Here is a 6,026-nt window from a genome sequence, read left to right on the forward strand (position 1 = left end):
GTGTGTGCTAAAAAGGAGGGGTAAAAAAAGAACTGCCGCAAAATCTATACATAATACCTTGTACAGAGCTGTACACACTGCTATAGGCCTGTGACACACATCCGTGCCGCCGGTACGTGGTTGCCATTTTTTGCACTTACCGGCGGCACGGAGACACGTTCAGCAATGCTACCCTATGGTAGCAGGCACACACACGTAAAACCACACGGAACGTGTGTCCTTGTGCGTTTGTACGTGTGCATTTTTCTACACGCTGACATGTCCACGTTTTCTCCGGCAGCACGGGTGTCACACGGCCCGCACCCGTACCACACGGATGTAGTGTGGATGCGGTCCCGTGTGACACGCGCCGGAGAAAACACACGTGTCAGTGAAAAAAAAAAAAAAAAACATTTACTCACCTTCTCCAGCCCTCCTGTCTCTGCCGCTGCTGCCACTTGCTGCCGACCGCCGCTCATTATGCTGATTTAATATTCATTTCACTGCGGCCAGCAGCAGCGGGGAGTCGGCAGGGCTGGAGACCGAAGATCAGCACCACGGACAGCAGCGCGGACCACGTGAGTATGCAAATTACCGGTTCTACGTGTGCTATCGCGGATAGCACACAGAGAACACACGTGGACCGCACGTACCCGAGACATGTACTTACCACACGCAACACGCAGAGTAAATACGTGTCTCGCGGCACGCGCGTGTTTTTAACGGAAGTGTGTTTCAGGCCATATAAAGTATTAGGCCCCTTTCACACATCAGTTTTTTGCCATCAGTCACAATCCATCGAATTTTGAAAAAAACGGATCTGGCGACTGATGCCACTGGATACTTTTTTTCTCATCGACTTGTATTAGCGACGCATGGTCTCACGTTTCGTTCGACGGATCCATCGAAAATTGTTTGTCCGGGAGACGGAGACAACGGACAAATTAATATTTTTTGTCTACGTCGAAAAATCGGACAGCGACGGATCCGTCGCCGTCCGTCGTTTGGTAGAATGGAAGCCTATGGGCACAGGGTCCATCGTCATCCATCAAATGACGGTATCCAGTGACAGACTCCATTTTTTTTAACTGAGCATGCTCTAATTTATTTTATTTAGTATCAAATAGCCAGCTAGTCGGATCCATCGTATCAGTTTTTCCACAATCTGCGATGGATCCGTCGAGCCAACAGATTGTGACTGATGGCAAAAAAATGATGTGTGAAAGGGGAATTAACGACCAGGCCTGGCTGGGCCATAAGGCAATTTACACCCAATGTAATTTCACGGTTTTGTTTTTTTTCATGATGTTCTTAAAATGCAGTAATATTTGCTGCGATTTTGATACAGGTAAAATTTATCTATGTACCGTGTTAGCCAGTAGAGTTAAAAAAAATTGTTTAAAAGAACTGAAGTCCTCAGTGGTTGATACCTTTTAATGGATAACTGAAAAGATGGTAATAATAGCAAGTTTTCCAGACTACTCAGGTCTCTTCATCAGGATCAGTATAACACAAAATCTGAAGAGTCACATATTTATACACAACAGAACAAAGAATGGAGCAGTAAATAAGACAAGTGACGTGAAGCAGAACGATCAGTATGGGAAGGGGACAAACACTTGTGGCAGTAAATATTGCAGCAGTTCATAGATAATCAGTGTGAAAGTTTTATTGTCCTCTGATTGGGATCTGGCTCGGAATTGTTATGCCCCCAGATGTTCTGAGGAGCACATTTCTTAATTGATGTAAAAAGACATAAATCCATGTGACACATCCATTCCTGCTCCATACCTCCCAACCGTCCCGGATTCTGCAGGAATGTCATGATTTGAGGGCTCTCTCCTGCAGTCCCGAGGTTCACAGCTGTTGTCCCGGCTCCTCCCCTCAGTGCAGTGAATAAATTCAATTCTCATCTTCTCTGGTTTACTGGACAGCTGGGCCTCGAATGCGTGACCTCATTGTCCATACGCATATGGGCTACCAGTGAGCTACTGCCTCTATTGAAAAACCTCTGTATTGCAGTAGAGAAACCAGAAGCAGATTATTCAGCTCCAAAGATGGATGTATGGATACATGGATAGATGTATGGATAGATAGATAGATAGATAGATAGATAGATAGATAGAGCGATAGATAGATAGATAGATAGATAGATAGATAGATAGATAGATAGATAGATAGATAGAGCGATAGATAGATACATGGATGGATAGATAGATAGATACATGGAGAGATGGATAGACATGGATACATGGATAGATAGATAGATAGATCAATCGATCGATAGAGGGATAAATAGATAGATAAATGATAGAGGGATAGATACATGATAGATAGATAGATAGAGGGATAGATAGATAGATACATGATAGATAGAGGGATAGATAGATACATGATAGATAATAGATAAATAGATACATGATAGATAGATAGATACATGATAGAGGGATAAATAGATACATAGATAAATAGATATATGATAGATAATATATACATACATGATAGAGACATGATAGATAGATGATAGATATATAATAGATAATAGAGGGATAGATATATAATAGATACATGATAGATCGATAATAGATACATGATAGATAGATAACAGATAGATAATAGACAGAGGGATAAATATATAATAGATAGATACTGCATCTCTTTGTAGGTGAAGGAAAGAATCAGACTCATTTGTTCCTATAAAACTACTATAAAGAAATGAGGAAAAAAAATACAAATATATATATAAAAAAAGTTTCATTATTTTCACCACCTTGGATTCAAAACAGCAACTTTCAAACATATGTCCAGCAGTCCTCCTAGCTTTACTAGCTGTTCTTGCTGTTGAGCCACTAGGAATGATGATGCCAGAGGGAGGATTTTATATGGATGAACTTACAATGCAGCCTCTGATTACACAGGAGATTACACAGGACATAGAGCTCCATTGTACAGAGCAGCATCTTTATCTTAAGTGTTCTAGAGGGAGAGGAAATAGGATTTTTTTCCTTCTAATTAAATTACTAAAAATAATAAAAAAAATAGAATAATGTCATTTTATTACACGTTTTTATAAAGTAATAAACATCGCAAATCAGCAAATAACATTTATGCAACGTGTAAACACGGGTTTATAGGCACAAATAAGCAACATGTCATATATGTCACATATAAATATAAGAAAATTCTGACTGCTATGACTATGAATGAACAGTCCGGGGCATCTGACGAATGACCCTTACTGCTAAATGGGTGTGGCTAGGGGTGTGGCCAGGGGAGTGGTCAAAATTTGCCACGGCACGCCACAGACTTTGTCCCTCTTTCTTTTCTTTAAAAGTTGGGAGATATGCTGCTCTGAATGTCTCAAAGGTCATCATAAGTTTGTGATTTTGAAAAATTGCAGCAGAAAACTCAGCATCATGTTTGTTTTTTTCTTAGTTTTTTTTATTGTCACCTTCAGAATTAGTTTAACTTTTCCATCAACACAGGGACCTGAAGTGACTGGGCATGACCGCCCGGAGATAGTGGGCGGAATGGAGACTGTGGGCATGGGCAGAGATAGTGGGTGTAAGTCCACATGGTCATGGAGTTCTTTATAATACAAGCGGGGGTGCAGTGGGGGCCGAAGCTACTTCTTTCATAATTACATTTTTTATAACTAATTATGCAAGGGCGGATCCGCCTCCCCTGCATCCCCCTCACCTGATGGTCTTACACTCATACCCCCACTTCTATTATAAAAAACACCATGACCACGTGGACTTAAAACTTAATGTTTATTCCACTGCGCAAAGGATACGCCAGGTCACCTAAGATGGTCACACCCACACTATCTCCTCTCCGGTCCACTAACTCTGACTGATCCTGCTCACTGTCTCCACTCCGCCACCGATCTCCAGGAGATCATGCACAGTCACTTCCGGTCCTTGATACTCCAAGTATGCCAACATAGCTTTATGAGGGTGTTTATTTACAGTATGAGTTGTAGTTTTTAGTATCACTTTTTGGGGTACATTAGGCAAGGTCTGTATGATGACGTATCACATTAAAGCAATGTTCAGAAGCAGCATCAGACTGGCCTGGCAGGACACTGGATAATGCTCCGTTGGGCCCCCGAGCAGTACGTAGAGATGACCCACCAGTAACTAGTCCGCGATAGTTAAAATGGCTGCCTACAGGCCAGCAGCTGACACCAGTGCATAGCAGTGACATCACTGACATGTGCCGTGTGCTGACGTAATCTACCGTCCACTGATAGGCTGGTGACCATTTTAGCGATTGTGCTGGATTTGAAGCTGCAAGAGGACACCTGGGGACTGCTGGCAGGTAAGAACATTTTTTCTTATTAATATTTATTTATAAATCACCATTGATTCCATGGTGCTGTGTATGAGAAAGAGTTACATACAAAATACAGATAAAAGTTACAGTAGACAAACTGGTACAGATGGGATAGGGTCCTGCCCTTGAGGGCTTACATTCTATAGAATCTTATATATCTCTGTAGATGCAGCATAATGGAGAAACATTGGGGCCACCAACAGGTGACATGGGGGCCCAGGATGCAGAAACTTCTGGGGTCATCCGCACTACTCAGAAGCTGGGTGTATGTGTCCCCGCTTCAGAGAGGAATAGTGTGCATGACTGGAAGTGCGGACGACTTCCGATTAAGGGCAGTGAGCATCTTTGAAGCCAGGGTGCATACACCTGGCATCAAAGGATCTCAATGCTAATGGGTACAAAGCTGAGCGCATGCGTGGCTTTGTATCACATTGCCATGATGCTGAGCATTGTAAAGCATGTTAGCACACTCACAGGGGCGTGATAACAAGCTGAGTGGGCCAACTAGCCAAGGAATTAATGCCCCTGCAACTAGTCACAGTTCTCATTAGCATATCATAAACAATCTTTAGAAATACTTTTTCTAAAGATCTCTTTATCTATGCTACCAGATACATGGGCGGTTAGGCAGGGATTCTAGATATGCACCCAGGACTGCTCATGGTTCTAGGTACATATTGCACTTGACAGGTTCCCTTTAATAATTAATATTTCCCACATGTCTACTTTGCACAATTTTTCAAACATATTTTTTTGGTTTTGTTTGGCAGTTAGAAGGGTTCAAAGTTTATCAGAAATTTCTAATTTACCAAACCATTTTTTAGAGACCACATTTGAAGTGACTTTGAGAAGCCTAAGTAACACCATTCTAAAAACTGCACCCCTCAGAATACTCAACACCACATCCAAGAAATGTATTAACAATATAGATGTTTCACAGTATCTAAAGCACTGTAGAAGGAAAAAAATGAAAATTTTAGTTTTCCCACAAAAATGTTACTTTAGCTCCAAATGTAGTATTTTCACAAAGGTAATAAGAGAAAATACACCATACAATTGGTTGTGCAATATATCCTGAGTATACCGATACTCCACTTGTGGTGGAAATCTACTGGTTGGGTGCACAGCAGGGCTTGGAAGTGGTGCCATTTGACCTTTTTAATGTAAAAGAATCTGGAATCGTCAGCAGACGCCATGCCGCGTTCAGAAAGCCCCTGATGTGTCTCAACAGTGGAGCTCCCCACAAGGGATCCCATTTTGAAAACTAGGCACCTGTCACGATAGTAATGAAATTACTGCAAATCGGGACTCCTAAACTGACCCTCAGGCTAGGGAAGCCCCTAACTGTCCCTTATCCCAGAAGTACGCCTGATGTTGACAAGGTCTGAACTGCTAGTGTAACCCCTACTACTGAGAAGCCCTGGTCTTATACCCCCTCACCCCCACCCTGGACTAGAGTGATAACTCTTCACAAAAAATAGACAGAGAAGGAGGAACTAAAACGCCAACTCACAACAGTCACTCATGGCGGTAACGACAGTGTGGGCAGAGGGGGACATAAAGAAAAGGAAGGACACAACAAAAATGGTATCTCTACAACATACCAAGATAGCATACAGCAGTGCTCCAGAAGCTGAATCACCATGAACCAAGACCGGTATTGCTTTCGCTATATTCGGCATGAAGAAACAGGATCCATCATCTGTGAT

The sequence above is a fragment of the Anomaloglossus baeobatrachus genome, chromosome 2 (assembly GCF_048569485.1).
Source record: "Anomaloglossus baeobatrachus isolate aAnoBae1 chromosome 2, aAnoBae1.hap1, whole genome shotgun sequence".
Classification (NCBI taxonomy): Eukaryota; Metazoa; Chordata; class Amphibia; order Anura; family Aromobatidae; genus Anomaloglossus; species Anomaloglossus baeobatrachus.